The sequence below is a fragment of the Carettochelys insculpta genome, chromosome 12, assembly GCF_033958435.1.
Source record: "Carettochelys insculpta isolate YL-2023 chromosome 12, ASM3395843v1, whole genome shotgun sequence".
NCBI lineage: Eukaryota > Metazoa > Chordata > Testudines > Carettochelyidae > Carettochelys > Carettochelys insculpta.
Genome location: NC_134148.1, coordinates 29,434,810 through 29,455,237, shown reverse-complemented (window position 1 = coordinate 29,455,237; position 20,428 = coordinate 29,434,810). Strand labels below are relative to the sequence as shown.

The following is a 20,428-nucleotide window of genomic DNA, read 5'->3' as shown; positions in this document are numbered from 1 at the left end:
TGTAAAACACGTGTGCGAGATGGAGGGAGCCACTGGAGGCCAGGGTTAGCTCCCAAAGTACTGTCCCCCACAGACCAGCTGCAGGGTGGAGATGCCACCAAGAGGCTGGGGCCCGTCTTCAGAGCATTGCCCTCCCCACAGGGGAGCTGCTGCCCCAAGCAGAGCACACCCACCCCCACACTCCAGAGCAGCTGCAGATCAGGGGGAAGAAGCAGGCTGGAAACTGCCTCAGAGCTCTGCCTCCTCACCCCGCAACAAACTGCAGGTCAGTAGCAGCACCTGGAGGCTCACAGCCCCAGCCACCACCCAACAAGTGCAGCCCTTTTTACTCCCCTCCCAGGAGAAGTCAGTGGCTGGGAAGTGCAGCCCCAGCTCCCTCAGAAGGAGCCGCTGCCAGAGCAGTGACTCTCTCACTGCCACTAATGCCCCTGGTGAGCCCCACCACAACCTCCTTAGCCCCTTGTTCTGAACCCCCTCCCAACTTCTGCATCTCCCATCTGCCTTCTGCACTCCCCACCTTGAGGACCTCCACACCTCTCAATCCTCTTCCTTAAGCCACCCACCTCTGCCCCTCCACACCCCTGAACTCTCACCCCACCCTTCATTTGTCCTCATTTTTTGCAAAATACTGTCATTGAAAACAGCATTTACATTTCTCACTTATTTTCAGAAAAATTACTTCAAAGGCTCAGCGACGCTGGGTGCATCTGCTAACGATACTATATTATCAGAAGGTGTAATGAAATATGACAGTGATCTAACGTTTTTATTTTAAAAATGGTGTGTCTGCGGGGAGAGGGGGAATACACCAAACATGAGTAATCCTCATTCTGTAAGAACGGAGCCTCACTCTATAAAGGTCAGTGGAGTTCTGTTGCTTTAGAACCTTCTGCAAGTGAGATTGAAATCAAGCTCATGGTCTGAAATACTCCGCTTTAGGAATGAGGCTGAGGTCATGTTTGGGAAAACAAAATATCCAAACCAGAAACTTTTGCACTCATGTGACTGAAATGATTAAGTGAATTTGGTTGCTAACTTTAACTTTACTCCTACTCAGAGAACTCGTGCCAAGTTTAATCTTGGCACAAATTTTTATAGCCAGATTTTGTAACTAGAACTTGGGCTTCATAACAGAAACCATGATGGACCCTTGAGCTATGGTTGACCTTGAGAGGTGCTTTTATAAAAATTAAAGAAAATAGTTTCTGTGGCAGCTTTTCACTAAAATATTTCTTCTGTATTGTGGAAGAATTTTTGGCAATACAGGCTCAACCTTAGGGCAAGGCAAGCAAGGCGGTTGACTTGGGCCGCGCACCTTCAGGGCCTTGTGCTCCCATTGACAATAGCTATAGTATCCACTGATTGGACCCCACTGTTGGTTGCTACCTGATGCCCACCAGCTAGGCCTTGCTGGGCCAGCCCTGTACAGGTACACATATGACTTGAGAAACCTACTTTATAGATTCTGAAATGGCAAATCTGCCATATGATGAAGATGTCAGCAGCCGTGTTTATATTCCACGTCATGTCCAGTTGCGAAGTGTTGTTATCCGGCATATGTGAGTGTGTGCACGCGGTACTGATGGCAGATTGTGGGATGATAAAAAAGCACTATTCTTGTGCCGATTTTGCTGCTGTTTGGCTTTTAAGTTTAAGCTTGAAGTTACATGGCTTGAATCTCTCTAATCCAGTACACTTTTTTGTCCAGCAACTCCTGTAATCCAGCATGATTTTAGTTAGTTGGCCAACCACTTATCGTGGGTTTAGCCAAGTTTCCCATGATCCCATAAATGTTGAATAGTAACAGAGAGGGAGCCGTGCTAGTCTATATACTATCAAAACAAAAAAGCAGTCAAGTAGCACTTTAAAGACTAACAAAATAATTTATTAGGTGAGCTTCTGTGGGACAGACCAACTTCTTCAGACCATAGCCATAGCAGAACAGACTCAATATTTAAGGCACAGAGAAACAAAAACAGTAATCAAGGTTGACAAATCAGAAAAAAATTATCAAGGTGAGCATTTTTATCATTTTTGTGCTTTGTACATTGGACAGACTTCTAACTCCCTTAGACAAAGATTTAATGGGCACAAAACAGACATAAAAACACTCCGGATCCACAAACCGGTTAGTCAGCATTTTAGTGGAGTGGGCCGTTCTGTTAATGACAAGAGTTTGCGTGTTACTGAAGAAAAATTTTTGCACCACTACTCAAAGGGAGACAGCTGAGCTGTCTTTTATATTCAAATTTGGCACATTAACACGTGGTTTGAACCAGGATGGGAATTTTCTGAGTCACTATAGGGGGTTCGTTTGCATACTTGGCTTAATCTAATTCTTGACCTCCCCCGCCATCCCTCTACTCTTTGATTTGCTCACCTTGATAATTTTTTTCTGATTTGTCAACCTTGATTGCTGTTTTTTGTTCTCTGTGCCTTAAATATTGAATCTGTTCTGCTATGGCTATGGTCTGAAGAAGTGGGTCTGTCCCACAGAAGCTCACCTAATAAATTATTTTGTGAGTCTTTAAAGTGCTACTTGACTGCTTTTTTGTTACGATCCCATGAAGTTCGTTTACAGACATGGGTGTTTACATTTTACAGGCTCTCAGTGTTCTGTGCTGTTACTTAGCTGTGATTTACCCCCAAATGCTTTCTAAGAGCCCAGTAGGCAGTGGAAGTGTTGGTAACGTGCTAGACGAGAGGTGGCCAACCTGCAGCTCTTGAGCTGCGTGCTACTCCTCCTCGGAGCTGCTTGCTGGGAGTGCCTCCTGCCCACTTTACCGTGTGCCTCACTGATTGGTGGGAGGAGTGTGTGGCAGTGGTTCCAGCAGCTTCAGTAAGTTGCCAGCATGGAATTAGAGTGGGAGTGGGGTGCCTGACTGTTGGAAAGGGAGGCATTCATTTAGAGTGCAGGAGGGCTGAGGGTGCCTGTCTCTGGTTGAGGGGGTGGGCATTCAGTTAGCGCAGGAACACTAGGGGTGCTTAGTTCTGGAGGAGGACATTAAGCCACATGCGTATTTATTTTATAAATCTGTATTTTATATATTTATATATCATCTATAGATATAGATATATAAAATTTAAATATAAATAAATATTTCATGCATGTCTCTTTTGCACTCTGTCTGGCAAACTCCTTCAGCACCTGTCAGTTCCGAGGGTGCTGGACTAGAGAGGTTCAACCTGTAGTACCTCATCCGCCTTGTCTCCGACATTGTTCGGGATCTTCTTCACACTCCTCCTTAAACACGCCTTTGGATCTTCAACAGAGGGCATTTTTTTGCACACAAGATCTGACGGGAAACTGTTTAATCTTGCAAGGCTGAAAGCTAAATCTAAGGTGCGGGAAGTCCTCATCAGAGAGATGCTGTTCGCAGATGATGCTGCTGTTGTGTCACACACAGAAGACCAGCATCAGAAGCTGCTGGATCGGTTCTCCAAAGCATGCAAGGACTTTGGGCTCTCCATCAGCCTAAAGAAGACAAATGTACTTGCTCAGGACGTTGCTGATTCTCCATCAATCAGCATCGACAACTATGTGTTAGAGGTCGTCCACGAGTTTGTTTACCTTGGGTCCACCATCATTGACACACTGTCCTTGGAGACTGAGCTAAATAGGAGGATCGGAAAAGCGGGCACAACTCTGTCCAGACTCAGCAAGAGAGTGTGGAATAACAACAAGCTGTACACTCACACCAAAATGCAAGTCTACAGAGCCTGCGTCCTCAGCACCCTCCTTTACGGCAGCGAGACTTGGACCCTGTACGCCCTCCAGGAAAAGAGGCTGAACGTCTTCCACTTAGGCTGCCTCAGGCGCCTCCTTGGAATATCGTGGAAGGACAGAGTGTCCAACACTACTGTCCTTGAGCAAGCTGGAATCCCAACTGTGCACACCCTCCTCAGGCAGTGGCGGCTCCGCTGGGTTGGCCACATCCACAGGATGAATGATGGAAGGATCCCAAAAGACATCCTGTATGGTGAGCTAGCCTCTGGCAAAAGACCTCCCGGACGCCCCCAGCTGCGCTACAAGGATGTTTGCAAAAGAGACCTCAGGGAAGGAGACATCAAGCCAGACAGGTGGGAGGAGCTGGCAGACGATTGCAGCAGATGGAGGCAGGAACTATACAAGGGCCTTCAGAAGGGTGAGTTGAGGATCAGACAGCTAGCAAAGGAGAAGTGAGCCCACAGAAAGCACAGCAAGGACCTGCCAGACACCCATTACATATGCAACAGATGCAGCAAGGACTGTCACTCTCGTGTGGGTCTTCACAGTCACAAATGACGCTGCAAATGAGGATGCCAAACGGAACTACGAAGGGCACGTTCCATAGTCTACGTAGACTGAAGGATGCTACTAGAACTATTACCTTGTCTCTCTAAATATCCTGGGGCTGAGATGGCTACAGCAATACCCCATACTTTCCTTTAGATCAAATACATTTTTTTCTGAAAGTTTGAGTCAGGACTTTGGTGGGCAGTAGGGCCCTTTCTCTACTTAGTGTCATCTTTCCTGCTTTGTTCTCTGACTTAGTACTCTGTATTTTCTTTTGTACAAACTGTGTGTGAATGCATATGTTGAGATTGTGCAAGACTGTGACTTGATCCAGTTCCCACTGAGGGCAGTGAAGAGACTGCAGCTTTTTTAAATGGGGGGTTGGATGAGACCCTTTCTCAGCTGTCTATGGAAGAGCAGGTAGTACCCGTGGAAGCCTTTTTGAAGCTCTCTGAAAAATTCATGCTAGAAAATCCCATTTTTTTTTTTACCTTTCATGGTACCAAGCCAGTAATAGAAAATATGATTGAATGAATGAAAACAAAAATAAGCAGACATATTCATTGAAAACAAAATTTAGAACACATAGTTTACAAGATGCCTTCCGCCATAACTGAAAGGGATCTTCTCTTGATCTAGCGATAGTTTAGAATTGGCTCCTGTTCTTTGGCAGTACAACTAGTCTGCTAAAAAATAGACTCCAGTGCCTGAAATTCAGAGGAGGGGAAAAGTTTTCCGCTAGAAAGCACTATGTGGTAGGTGCCCTTGGATGTTGCCTTTGACTGTTGCTATGGGAATAGGAGTGGCTTGAGAGATGGACTCCCTTGTGGAGTTTATCTGGTGTGGGCAAAGATAAAGCTCTCATAGATTTCCTTCTGCTTTTAAGTGTCATATTTGTGATAGGGAAACGCCTTAGAAGGACTAAGTTCTGTTCACATAAATGGGCTGTTACAGAGATTGTAAGACTATCAGCAAAATCAAAAGCAGTAGTGGAGCTGCTTTAGGAATCTATTCTGTAGCCTTTGGTACTGTGGAGTACATGTTTATCAGGGCTGGTTCCATAGCAGGGAGGTGGTATAGTGCTGGCAGTGTGTAATCTTGTTCCTAGGGGCAGTGGTTTATTTCCCTTTCTGTTCTTGTGAACTGTTTTTATCTACACAGTGACAATATGAGGCTCTGTGCACCTTTGAAAGATTCCCAGGCTCTGCAGCCTGGGAAGTGCTGGAGAGGCAACTCAAATCCAGATCTCTCTGCTTGGATCTTAGACTCTCTTGGAAGATGGCTGGCCTGACCTAATGACAGTCATGGGCACTAGAACTATTTTTAGGGTAGAGGTGGTGAGCTGCACCCCCTCCCCCCACCTCTTCACGCCTCTCCCCTCCCCAGGCTGGGGTCACACCTGAGGTTGCCAGCTCTCCCAGACTGGACACGATTGCGGCAAATGGAGTCCAGTATAGCTGGTCCAGGAAAGTTGGCAGCATTGCCACAGCTGAAGAGGAAGGTGGAGCCTTGTACCAAGACTAACAGCCAGAGCCATGAGTTTGTGGTAGGACCCTGAGTGACAGCAGTGACCTGGACCCTGGGGACAGTGGGCCGCAGGACTTTGCATGGTGGCAAAGCCAGCAGGCCTCTGGAGGACCCAGGACTGGCTGCAGCGCTTCCTTCCCCCAACCCCTGCAGCCTTATTTCCCACCTCATGTGGAAGTATTGGCTGGTGGGTAGTTAGGGAGCACTACGCTTGATGAGTAAATAATTGAGAATTGGTAGTTATGGTATTTTACATGCATACAGTTCTTTTTTCCTCCGAAGTAAAGCCGTCATTCTTCATAAGCTGTTTTCATACACTAATGATGAGCTGCAGCCACCTCTGCCGTGGCTGCTGGCAGCTGCAGAGTCAATAACCTGCTGCCAAAAGGAGGAGGAGGAGAAGCAACTTACATAAAGAAAATCATCACTGTTATGAAAAGTTTCATGAATCTTTTATGTCCAAGCAGAGCATTAAGAACCTCAACTCTTAAGGTCTCATTCTAAATAGCCCCTTAACTGAGTTATCAGCTTTGGAAAGATGAAGGGATGAGTCAGCCATGTCAGGATTCAAACCTGTGAGGCCAGGGAGCTATATCTTTAAGAGCAGACGTTGACATGCTAAGGCACCTACCCCCCTTTGGTCAGGATGTAGCCTGGGGTGGTATGCCCAGTCGCCACCCTCTTGGAAGTTGATCACAGGAATGATGACTGTGAACACTGAGCATTCGGATTTCAGCTGGGTTTTTCTGTAGAAGTTTTTCTGTAGAAGTGTCCAACCCTGGCAAGACGGTTGACCATATTTATAACTGAATTCTGGAGAAGATCTGGCTCATTTTAGCGACACTACCAAATCAACATGTGATACCTATTTTTCAGCAGACTTGTGGGTTTTATGATCCTCCTGGCATATTGTATAAACAAAGGAATGTTAACAGCAACAATTTCCACACACGCCTGCCAGGTGCCATTGCTGCTGGTCCAGTGTAAAAGTTGCCTAGGGTTTTGTGAACTGTTTGGTCTTCAGCAGGGAAGTTTCTGTGGTGCAGATAGCTTTTGAATTTGTGTCTTTGGTTAGTTCCAGGTATCTGAGTTAGTTCTGGCTTCACTATGTTCCATGGTAGGCCTTCTAGTTCAGGCTAGAGAAATAAGGACTGTCAGTTTCCCTGGCAATCTTAAACAGATGAATGAGAGCAGCAGATTACATATGAATGGTTAGGCAAGTCATCTGTGCTCTTGGAGATCTCTTCAGAAGCCATTAGCAAAATGGAGCTCAAACCTAAATATTTTCAGCTGCTGTTCGTTCATTGATTCAGCTAGGGCTGTGCTTGCTGTCCCAGGAGACCTAGCAGTAGAGTTAACAAGTGAGACCTGCTCCATATCACAATTAGACTAGGATACAGCAAGCAGGACAAGAAAGCGTTTAAATATTCTGTGCCTCAGATTATAAATTGTCCCAAGGTCCCACCTGACAGGCACACTGTAATCCAAATTCTGCCTTGAGTTCCTGCCGTGGAACCTCAGTGAATTTGCAGAGATGAAATGGAGGATAGAATTTGGGTTTGTGTGTTGGGCTTGTAGAGGGAGGATCAGTTAAAGGTATGAAGAGGTGAAGTTTCTGGTTTCCTTGTTTCCCAATATGACCCTATTATCACTGCCATGTCGAAAAAGCTAGCCATGTCTCCAAGAGATGAAAGACTGCCACAATAACTGACTTTTCAAATGATGGTTGTTTAAATGTATGGAACAAGGAACTGTTTTGAGTTCATTAATTTGTTTCATTAATTTTGTGTTGCTGTGTTCCTTGGTTGCCTGTAGCTGGAAAAAATAAAATTCCAAGGGTTGGAACTAATTAGCTGTGGGCAAATCTGTTCATTAAAAACACCTACACTAATGCAATGTTCCCTGTAAGCTGAGCGCTTGGGCAGCTGCCCGGGAGATATTCAGGTGGTGTCCAGCTGATTAGCAAAGCGCCCACAGCCAGCAACATGCATTTCTATTGGTGGTGAGTGTACACAGCTTGGTGCATGTAACAAAATTTCTTCTGCCCGCGGATGTTCAAAATTAGAGGGAACACGGGTGGTCATCCCCATTACTGTGGGTTTTAGTTCAGGTCAATATCACTATATTGAGCTACATGTCTGGGAGGTAAAATGATCAGTTATATTTTCAAAATCACTTTGCTAATTCTGACATTTGGATTGAAAGGTTGCTGGAGGAAGTAGCTTTAATTGAGGCCTCAGAGACAGACATGTTGCTGGTTACTAATTCTAGGTTAATGCATTTAATGTGATTTTTTTTCAGAAAGCTTTGGAGCTCTGCATATGAAAGTGAACATAAGGATCACAGGGTTGTTGTTGTTTCTCAAATTCTTGGTAATGTTCACAGTGAATGTCCCGCTTGGAAACTGCAGTCTATTTAAGTCTGTTATCACAGATGTTTAAAAGGATCAATGTCAGCTTTCCCTGTCAAATATTTGCTCAGACTGCTTTGTTTTGTTTTACTGTGTTCCTGGCACAATGAAATATATACAGTTCTGCTATCTTTTTCCTCCTTTTTATAAACTTCTAATGTTTCATGAAGCACCTAATATATGTGTCCATCTGAGTTCACTTCTTTCATCAACACATTGCAGCGAAAGCACTTGAAGTTGTCTTAGCTCCTTATGGCAGATCTCATCTTTGAGCCTCTAATCCCTATATGCTCACTGCTCTGTGAGCGTTTCACGGATGTTGAGAAACTGGAACGTTGGGATTCAAGACGTTTTTTGTGGAGTGGGGAATTTACTATCAAATTAACTTCATGTTGTATCTTCTCCATGCTGATTGTGCCACAAGCTTAATGTGTGGGGTTGACCCATTTGTGCGCTGCCCCAGGAGCAGCACTATCAAGGAGTGGTCCATTCCTACTCCCCTCTTGTTCCAGAAGACTAAATCATGGCAGGAAGCAGAAGAAAATAACTATCTCCCCACTCCTACAGGGGCTCAATTCTGCTGGCCATTGTGTGTGTAACTGCCCACAGGCAGTCTTGAATGTGGGACCTGCTGGAGCTTAGTGCAGGCACCACTACAGCTTGAGATAAAGGCCAGAGCGTGCTCATCTTAGACTTAGAGGACACTTGTTCTTTCTCCGTGAAATGGCCTGGGTACCAATACATGGGACCGTTAACCACACACAGATGTGTGGGTTACATGTGCAGTAGCAGGGGCGTGTCTCCACCCATGCCACTCCTTTTTCCTAAAATCCCATATAGTTGCTTGGGTACTGGGAATAGCAAACAGGCAATACCCATTTACTTTTACATGGTATCCTGCACACAAGCACATGGTAGGGAGAGTTTTCACTCACAATCGTGTGCTGTCTCAGGCAGTTAGGTCAAATGAAAACGTAGTCAGAAAGCTGGCTTCTGATATCTGTATGTTTTCTTTTTTATCCTGTTAGATAATAAGGTGATAAATATCAGCAATAGGGGTTTATCAAGAACAAATCATGCAAAACGAACTTGATTTCTTTCTTCACCTGAGTTAGTAGCTTAGTGGGGAGGGGAAGGTGTACGTATCATATGTCTTCATTTAAGTAAGGTTTGTGACACATTCCCAAATGATATTCTCACAGGCAAACTAGGAAAGTGTGGGCTTGGTGAAATGTCTATCTGATGGGTGCACCACTTGTTGAAAAACTGTACCCAAAGAGTATTTATCAATGATTGTCTGTCAGACTGCAAAGTTGTATGTAATGGGGCTCCCAGAGGGCTGTCTTGTGTATGGTACTCTGCAGTAGTTTAATTAATCTGTGAAGAACATGGAGCCTGCCTGAGGCTCAGGTGGCTTGGCAGGCTGCGTTTTGCCCAACCTGGCCCCAGTGGTATCTACTGAGATCAGGATATCATTTTGTTAAGCACTGTGCAAGCCTTTAGTAAGATAGAGTTCATGGCTTCAAAGAGTTTTTATAGTTTAATAGCCAAGAGAGACAAAAGGGGAAAGGGGGGGATTATTATCTCCATTTTACAAAAGGAGAGTTCAAATTATTGTTCAAGGTCACACCAATATGCTGTTTAACTGCACTATGTTCTCCCTAAATAAATATGGTGACCATCTTGTCAGTGGGAGTTCTTGAATATACAGGGAATGCAGAATTGCCCTTAAAAGAGCTTTTATTTTTTTCTTATGGTGTCAAGTATCGGAGGGGTAGCCGTGTTAGTCTGGATCTGTAACAGCAACGAAGGGTCCTGTGGCACCTTATAGACTAACAGAAAAGTTTTGAGCATGAGCTTTCGTGAGCACAGACTCACTTCATCAGATGAAGTGAGTCTGTGCTCACGAAAGCTCATGCTCAAAACTTTTCTGTTAGTCTATAAGATGCCACAGGACCCTTCGTTTGCTATTTTTTTCTTGTTTTTTTTAACCTAATGAAACATGTGATTTAAGTTATTTACTGGTTTCCCTTCCAATTTTTGGCAGGCTTTGTCTGCGGCAAAACTCACATGTGATATGGAAAGCTATCCTTTTAGAAATAACCCAGCTGTAAGACTCCAAAAGCCCACATTGTTTCCTTTTTAATTTCATTGCGATGATGCACGATTGCCCTACATTGTGGAGAATTACGTGATGCAGACTGGTGAGTCAAATATGGGGGCAGACATAATGCAGACCTTTTGGCCTTGCGAGCTTTGCAAGAAGTTAAATGAGGAAAACATCTGCAATAGGGTCCGTTTTACTTCATCTTTTAAAAATCCTTACAGTTCCCTTACCACAGCTCAGTTCTTCCTCTTGCCAATAGAGGAAAGAAAAAATTACAAAACCCGCTGCTTTTCAGTCCTATTACTTATTTTTGCTTTTCAATTGATGTTGATGTGAATTCACACTTCATAGCATTGTAAGAATGTCATAGTATGACAGTAATGTTTATACAACATGTGTCACAGTTAAATGAGATAAACAGTGACACCAGTACAGAGCTTAAAATAATCCCACTGAGACCTGAGCCAGTGAAGGGGGCCAGCTTTTGTTGGCTTGCATTTACGTGGTCCAGTGATAGGTAGTTAAGGAATATTTAATCAGTACAGAGGGAAAATATGCAGTATAGGACATGTGCTCATTCGGAATAGCATATTAAACAGGATTAATGTTTGGTAAGGTGAGATTTCCTTTCACTTATTTGGTGCTAAGGTGTTACAGTTGCTCTATGCAATCCTTGAGATATCCATAGCTGTGACAATAAATAAACAAACTGTACAGCTGATATTCTTTATATATCAACCAGTGAGCATGTACATTTCTAATGCTATTTGCATACGGATATGGCTGTAATTCATCAGGGCTTGTTGTAAATCATTATGTTAGGCTTTTGGGAACTATTGTCTGCAGTCATAGAAGTTCACTATGTAATGAGAACTTAAGATATCATAGTGTGCTTTCTTTACCTCTGCAACGGCTCTCTGCTGGACAGAACTAGAACTGTTGTCTGATGGCTCTATTTCGAAAAAATCTATTCCCTGTCTAAACAGGCCCTATTTCCAAATAGCTGTTTTGAAATAAGCACTAGGCCTCATGCAGTGAGATTTACCAGTTTTAACATAAGCCATAAAGGAGGGTGCTGAGGATGCAGGCTCTGTAGACTTGCATTTTGGTGTGAGTGTACAGCTTGTTGTTATTCCACACTCTCTTGCTGAGTCTGGACAGAGTTGTGGCCGCTTTTCCGATCCTCCTATTTAGCTCAGTGTCCAACGACAGGGTGTCAGTGATGGTGGACCCGAGGTAAACGAATTCATGGACGACCTCGAATGTATAGTTGTCAGTGCTGATACTACTACTACTAAAATAAGCCAACTGCTGTTTTGAAATTATTTCCTTATGTAGATGGTAAGATAGTTATTTTGAAATAACTTGGCTCTGTAGACAACCCTTATTCTGCAAGCACACTTGAGGGCTCATCTGAATCAGCTCATCCCTCTCTCCTTACCACCTTCACTGTTCAATTTCTGTTACTTTTTGAAGCAGGGATTGAGCTCATGCTGGTTATGGTGACCAAATGCACATGTGGCATGATGCTGTCCCATCAAATTCATTTTAATCATAATCCAAGCTAGAATTTGAATCTGCACCCATTGCACAGAATCTTTGTTTTCTCTGAATTAAAAATATGGATATTTCTTAAAAATTGTATCCAACCTAAATATTCTGTGTATTTTAAATATGCAAAAGCCACCCAGCCCATCTGTTCTACATAATCCATTGATTGCATGATGCACAGAACACCAGCAGTGCTACATCATGTCCGTGGTATGTATGAATCAATGAGAAGTGGATATTTCAAAGAATGCCACTTTGATCTCACAGAAATTCTGCCTGGTAGAGGTTTGCAGTGAGGAAGTCAAGCATAAAAGGTTAGCGTGCACCCTCTATCTCTTCAGTCTGTCATTTTCCAGAATGTGTTGCTACAGCTAGTGTTTTTATGCCCCCCTCCATGTATTATAACTGAGGATTCATGTTATTTCATCAGAGGTCAAAGAGGGAAAAGGGGACACCAGCTAAAGAGGGAGCATAAATGGATGGGTATAATGAACAGTGGATTAGCCAGGCTCTGCCGGAGAGAGCTGTGGCAGGACATTGGCATTTATTGCATACAATACAGGCAGTTAGGTGCCTGTGTAATACTTAAAGGCCGTGTCCACACAAGCCCCAAACTTCAAAATGGCCATGCAAATGGCCATGTCGAAGTTTACTAATGAAGCGCTGAAATGCATATTCAGCGCTTCACTAGCATGCGGGCGGCCGCGGCGCTTCGAAATTGACATGGCTCACCCCGACGGGGCTCCTTTTCAAAAGGACCCCGCCTCCTTCGAAGTCCCCTTATTCCCATCTGCTCATGGGAATAAGGGGACTTCGAAGTAGGCAGGGTCCTTTTGAAAAGGAGCCCTGTCAGGACGAGCTGCGCAGCGGCAAGCTGCGTCAATTTCGAAGTGCTGCAGCTGCCCGCATGCTAATGAAGCGCTGAATATGCATTTCAGCGCTTCATTAGTAAACTTTGAAATGGCCATTTGAATGGCCATTTCGAAGTTTGGGGCACGTGTAGACGTAGCCAAAGAGAGTCTAAAACTCACCCCATCTTTGAATATGTAGCCCTGGAGTACAAGGGTTTGAAGTCAAGTGTTTTCTTCTCAGTAAGCACTGGAGATGTACATTTTCTGAAGCTTATTTTATTAATTGAATGTTTTTAATGTTGTGCTACAATAATGTTTGCTGTTGATATTTGTAAAATGTTCATATTCAGGTATTTAAGAGCTTCCTTCCTTCCTATCCTGCAATTCATAGCATGCAGGTTCTTTGCTGAAGCCAAAGCAAACCCCATTTAAGTCTGTGGAGTTCCTTGGGAGCCAGCCTGTGCAAATCATCTTAGCTTCATGATTGCAGTCGATGTGGCTCTTTTAATATTTAATGCTGGTCTCTGTGTATGGTTAGAATGACAAATGAAAAATAAACTGGCGACATAATACATCCATGAAGAAATCAAATGAACAGGGGTATATCAGAAATCCTCAATACAGTTTAGATTAAGTAACCAAAGGTCAAATTAAAATTGCTGGAATCTAAATTCTGATATCTGCCACATTTCTCCAGTGTGGCAAGTAGTCAGCAAAAGAAAATATCTGTTCGTATTGTTCATCAGAGCTGCTAAAATTCAGCTTTCTGGAACTTAACTGATCACTTAATAAAAATCAAGAATGAGTAAATGATATGTTACAGGTATGATCCTGCTCCCTGTGGACTTCAGTGGAACAGGAGTAGTTCTGCTAACATGTGAGATCCATCCAAACCTTTCAGGTTCTGAGATTGTGCTACCATAATTGAGAGAACTTTGTGCCGTGCACTTCATTTTGTAGCATGCTTTTGAAATTCTCTCAAGAACTTTATTTGTACAATGCCCAGCACAACCCTTCTTCATTAGGGCCCAATGTGATAATGCAACACAAATATAATAATAATTGATTTTAGACCATTATTGTTTTGCATAGTAGGTTTGCAGCTTGAAATTTATTTGAACCTAGTCACTGTGCCCATAATTTCTAAGACTGGCTCTGTTGCCTTTTAATAGTATTCAAATTCTAATCACTCAAACACTGTAGAATATTGTTTTGTCCGGTGACCCTTAAATTCAGCGGTCAGCTTATATTTGGAACCACATCAGATAGCATCAGTCACCTGACTTTAGTTTGCTTTTATTACTAATCATTTCCTCTTGTTTCCCTGCATCCCTGTCCTGGTTTGCTCCTTTTTGTTATGCCACAATAAAGATGTTTTTGGTTTCTATAAGGATTCTTTTGGTGCTGTATTCCTGTGTTCTGTTTGTCTTCCCTGAGCAGCATGCGGAGTATTTTCAAGGAGCACAAAGTCATCTTTTGTTATGTTGGCCAAACCAAACTTTTAATTTTGTCATTTATTTTATCTTTACAGGGGGAAAAAGAATAATCAGAAAATAAAGGGGTTGAGATTAGTTGTAAAAAAACACTAACTTTGTTCTGTAAAAACGAGAGTCTGTGGCCCACTACATCTTGAACCTCTCTAATCTGGAACTCTCTTGTCCATCAACATCCGTAATCCAGCATGGTTTTATTTAGCTGGACCACGTATCATGGGTGTGGCCAAGTTTCCCACAGTCCCATAGAGTTTGTTTACAACCACCATCCTGGCTGTCAGTGTTTTGTGCTGTTGTTTAGCTGTCATTTACCCCTAAATGTCTTGTAAGAGCCCAGTGAGCAGTGGAAGTGATGATAATGCTGCTAGACCATATTGACCTCCCATAGCCAGGGAAATTCTCCTGTCCAGCTCTGGTCAGGTCCTGAGGGTGCTGGATTAGAGAGGTCCAACCCGTATGTGAAGCTTGATATTTGCTATCAGAGGTGATGTCCAAGTGAATGTAAGATATGTTATACCAGATCAGACTATTGTTCCATGAAGTCCAGGATTCTGCCTCTGACATCAACATATTCCTGATGTTTCAGAGTTAAGTTGGAAACCCCAAAATGCACCTTGCCCAATTGTACATTGCTTGGGACTATGAGAAAAGAAGTCACTCCAGGCTTAGAGAAAAGGCTGTCTTTTGTTTCTCGAGTAGGCATTATGCTGCCATGCAGCAGACGCTCAGTCTCTCAGCAGGTCATTGTGAACATATTGTTGTCTGGTGAAGATAATTGTATTTTTGGGAAGAAGGGCATTTGGAAGGAAACAGCACTTCAAGGGGACACACTGTAGGGACGATTCCTGAAGAAGTATAGCTGTAAGCCTTTACCAAACAGAGAAAGAGTTTGCTATAGGATTAGGATTTTCATGTAGTTGTCCAGTGGGAATCCTCTCTTTCTCTCAAACAGAAGTTGATCTAATAAAAAGATAATACCTCAACCGTCTTGTGTGTCTCTCTAGTGGGCTCAAATCCACCAAAGAAAGAATAGGAGAAAAGTTAAGAAAAAACAAGCTGGATCTGATTACCCACCTATAAAATTTACCATAGAGGGTTTAAACATAGAAGGCCAAAATTTTGAAGGGCTTGAAGCTCTTGTATAAAGATGGGCTTGAGACAAAGTTCCAAGCTGGGACACCCCATGAACACTGAGAGACTCTGGACTTGGATCTGAACTTTAGGTTGTGGATCCACCTCAAATATTCTTTTGTGAAAAAAGAACCGAGTATCAAAATGGTAATTTCATGCCCAGAAGGTCTGGTATGTCCATAATCGTCCATTTGCACATGCAATGGCCAACTTTTTATATGTGTGTACAGATGCACCTGTAATTGTTATGGGAATGTTTTTAGAACTAGTTTGAAAATTTGTCACAGTATCAGAGCATCCATGGCCTGTGTTATTACTGCTTTGGATTGGTAATTTACCATTCTTATTAGTGGTTAGATCCTTGCGTGGCTCTTTCTAATTTTATACAAGCAATTCATCTTCTGAACCCTGTCATGCATCATGCTTAGTGACCTTGGCAGCACCTAACAGCAATGGCAACTGACATCTGGAGCCTGGATTTTGTGGTTCACCTTTCAAGGAACAGATGTTTTATTGTTTGGAGTCAGGCATGGCCTTGATAATCCAGCATAATTTTTGGTATGCGGTGTAGGATTGGTCTTGGAATCGAGATCGAGGCAAACCAGGGTCAGTACTGAATTCAGAGTCCCATAGCCACATCAGGAAAAAACCACATGTAGCCAGAGTCTAGCTGCAAGCCAGAGGTCAAAGGCAAGGGGTCAGAGTCCAGAAAATCCAAATAGAAGCCAAAAGTCCTAACCAGATAGTCAGATTCTGAGGGTTTGGTTTGGTCGGAAGGGAAGGGAGCAAGAGAGGCAAGACTGATGCAGGGTAAAGATAATACTGGGACTGTACTCAGGAAAGGCTGGGGTGGGAACAGACTGGGAATCTCTGGAGTCTGGTACCCTGTGAGGCACCAGGAGAGTTCCTGGTCAGGTAGCACTTTTTTATTCAGACTGATCTAGGGTACATTTGTGCTGGGGTGGTGGAAATACCTGAGTCAACTGACTCCAGGTCTGCTTGGTGATACATTGCAGCTGAATCCTACGTGTGCATCCCTGGTTTGGCTGTGAGTTTGCCTCCCACTGGTTTAAGCAGTTGCAGCATTTTGAATCTAAACTGTAATGGGGAAATATTAATAAGTTACCAGTTATGTCCAAATCCAAGCAGTTAATTTGTTGGTTTCAACATATGTTCTGCTCAGTTGTTTGTTCACTTTCTGCAAAGCAAATTGAAGTATAATTTAAGCTGTGCAGCTGCTACGGGGATGATGCAGACCAAGTGTCATTCAGAGCTGTGTTGTGGCGGGGAAAGGACACTGTGCTCACTAGATCTGGAACAGGGGGAGAATTTAAATATCACTTTTAAAAAAATTAGAAGAACCCCCCCAACTTCTCTCGTGTCCCTCAAAGGGTACATGTACCACCGGTTGAGAAACAAGATTCTAAGGTAATCTGAGGTCTTGAAACAAGTGTCATTCAACCTTTCCAGATGACTGTACTCTTTCCAGGAGTCAGAGTTGTTTTGCATACCACCAAGTTACTCCTCACTTAAAAACTACTTACTTGCAAAAATATTACAGAATACTACTACTACTACTACTGAAAACTTGCTGACTTTCTACCATCTTATTATCAAGTACATGAATTGGAATAGAAATATTGTACTTATATTTCAGCGTAAGGCGCATGAAGCAGTAGAAGCAAGTCATTGTCTAAATGAACTTTTCAGTTGTACTGACTCTACTTGTGTTTTTTATGTAGCCTGTTGTAAAACGAAGCAAATACCTACATGAGTTGATGTACCCCCGGAAGACCTAGATGTACCCCCAAGGGTACACATACCCCTGCTTGAGAAACACCGATCCAGATGATAAGATTAATGTGTTACTTGTGGCAGAACTTTTTCTTTTAAGACATACAGCATGTACGAGACCAAAGATGTACATAATATGTATAGTATTATATTGCAGTAATCTGCATTAATAGTCCACAAAACTTTCTTATCAGAATATTGTTGTCGGCATCAGAATGTAATGTGTTTTGCATGTGTGTGCGCTGTGGAGAGATTCTAAATGAGCACATATCATTAGGGAAGTGTAACAGATGCAGAAGCACACCAAGGGAGGAATATTTTATGATTTTATGACAGAATTATCATCAGATTATAGAGTTTAGCTACTCACATGGCATGCAGCTGTGATTTACATGCTCTGCTCAATTGTAATTTGGCTTAATCCAGGATCCACCATGTGAGCAGCTGTAACAAACTAAGTACTAGAGAAGACAAAGCAGATGGCTGCCTGTATCAATGATCCTCAAGCCCTAGGCAGATCTTCCCAGCCATGTATTTGACTCTACAAGAGGTTCACGCTTCCGATGGGTTCTTGCTTCCAGATGGAGCAAGTGGAGCAACAGGGACAAGTGTCCACCCAGCTGCCTGATAAGCATGTGCTGAACAAAGTGGGGAGTTCCAGACAACTTGACATCCTCCTACACCTTGTAAAAAAAAAAAAAAAAAAAAAAAAAAAAAAAAACCCAAAACCTGGACACTCATTTCTGAACCCAGTGTCATTACGAAAGGAGCAACCTGGGCTGTTCCCATCCAGGAAGTCAGAATGGAACAGTGGACAGGGAGGGGAAGAGGCTGCGATGTTGTGCCAATACCTTGTGATATTTGGTTGATGCAGTCCAGCATCATCACACTGAGTCAAAAGTTGTGACAGGCGTTGGGATGCAGCATCAGGTCAGCAAGACCTGGGTGGTTTTTGGCTCTCCAAACCTTGTTAGGAATGCAGATAAAAGCTGAATGCCACTGATGTACACCCCAGAATGTAAAAGAAATGGTTATGTGGAACGATGTGTGTGGCAAAGCATAGTTTTCAAGAGCCTGGATGGAGGGAGAAGAGGCAGCAAAGGATGGATATATCTTCATTGGCATTGTTAAAAATCAAGATTTCTCTCATATAGTTGTATTAACTGTGTGTGTTTGTGTGCAATAATATCAGTGTGTACCAAGGTCAGCAAATTTTCCAAGGCAAGTGCCAAAATTTGACTTTTTGACCTTGAGTGCCTGTGATACTTTTTAAAGTCACTAATAGTCCTACTTACAACAGCTTCATTAATAAATAAATGAAGGTGCAGAGCTTTACCATTTAGGTGGGGGTTGGTAGCATTAGCTTGTCTCCAGTTGATCCACAGGCAGCATGGCTTTGAGCAAGCTCCTGGCTTCATGGGGGAGGGAGGGGCTGGCCTGAGTTTCCCGCCTAATGTGCCATTGAAAATCAGCTCACGTGCCACTTTTTGCACCCATGCTGGGGGTTGCTCACCTCTGGCGTATAAAGTACATGCAGGGCTTCAAATGCCGCATGATTGATGATTAAAACTAGCCTCTAAATTTGTGTCCACACATGTTCCTGCACCACTGTTTGTGTTTACACACACATTGATACATGCAGGCTGAGTAGAGAGGCATCCGCCCAGTTTAGTCATGCATAGTCTGCAGCACTGCCATTGTCTCGTTTTATTTGTACTGCTGCAGCACCTTGAGATCCCAACCATATACTGGATAGTTCTTGGCCCAGAGAGCATCTAATCATGAGCACAATTGTGGAGACTGGTTGAAGGGGAGCTAAAAACTTGTCCATGTATCGGTTTAATATCAAGCCCCTCCTCTTTGTTTAGTATTATGTTTATTCATAAACTTTGATAATACCTAACAAGTACATTGTGTGCTTGTGCACTAAAAGCTTTGCAGTTGATAGAACTATGCAAAGGCTAGTAAATATTTGAGTGACAATTGAAACAAGCTGTTTGAGCTGTGTCATAATCTATTGTTCAAAAGAATTTGCTGACTCACTCACAATGCATGTCATGGAGATTATGGGGGGTGTAAGTCAGGGCACAGTCTGGCCCACTAAATATTATCTGACACATTTTCTTAAGACATTGCAAAGTTAAACATTATTGTTAAACTTGTGACTTTTGAGTAGCATGCTTTGCCAAAGTAGTCAGTGCCAAGGGAATGGGGATGGGCCGTTTTAAACGTAACAGCCATCTAGTACTGTAGGGGGTGCTTGTATATTTTTGATAAGCTGCTTAATGATGAAAGCTGAAATATTTCTATGACTTCTTTGAAAGGCATTTTCATTCCTGGTTCTGGCTAATGGCCTCACTGCAGGAATTTATATTGGCTATTTCAGTTAAAAAATATTTTTCCCTTTACAGCAATTTTTCTCCTCCTTTACATGTGTAGCCCACGCACCTCTGGTGTGTGGTGTACTGTTCCATCCAGCAGCACTGAGCCCACTTACGGAGAGAATGATGAGTCTGCTCTGAGCTAATAGGAAGTTGGCTTTTAGTTTGTGCTGTAGAGCAGAGATGTTCAAAGTGGGGGGCAAGCCCCTTGGGAATGTGTGAAATCTTGTAAGTGGCGGGGAGCAGCATGATGGGCTGCTGGGTCTCAGGCTCATCCAGCTCATTAAAAGTGTTGAAGTATGTGACTGTTTTACATATGTGTATTCCCATTTAAATACCGGGGAATAAAGTTTTTACATTCTATATACTTATTTTCTTATACATACCAAAAGGGTTTTTTTTATGTGAACATAACCAACCTTTCTAACAGTTTGTATTACATTAGTTTGGGGGGGACCCTGCGAGTTGCAGGGACAAAAAGGGGGGGGGGTGTCCAACATAAAAAGCTCACTCATCCCTTCTATAGAGACTCATACACTGAGCTCCAGAGGTCCCGTTCGATTCTGCCTGCAGATGACCAGGATCTGCCAGTGTTATATATGTACAGGGAAGCGTTTTGCAGTAAACCATTCGTAACTTGATTTGTCTGAGCAAATGGATGGGAAACTGTTCTCATATTCCCTCATTTTCTACAATATCTAAAATTAATAAGCAGCACTTGCTTGGATTGTTACTTTTATCTGTGAATCAACTTGATTTTCGTCTAATGAATAATTTTCCTCTAAAATATAGTTATTGCTTTGGGAGCCTAGACTGTGACTTGGAAAACAGGCCTCACCACTGAAATCCCTCTGCAAACTACCTGGACTGTGGAGAAGGGTTGAGCCTTGGCCTGGTTTCCTTAGCA

At 43.0% G+C, this 20,428-nt stretch overlaps 1 protein-coding gene across 5 annotated transcripts in view; it reads left to right on the top strand.

The window, feature by feature from the left end:
• The window catches only part of ARNT2 (aryl hydrocarbon receptor nuclear translocator 2), a 155,663-nt gene that overhangs the window by 60,749 nt on the left and 74,486 nt on the right, over positions 1-20,428 (top strand). The window lies entirely within an intron of this gene.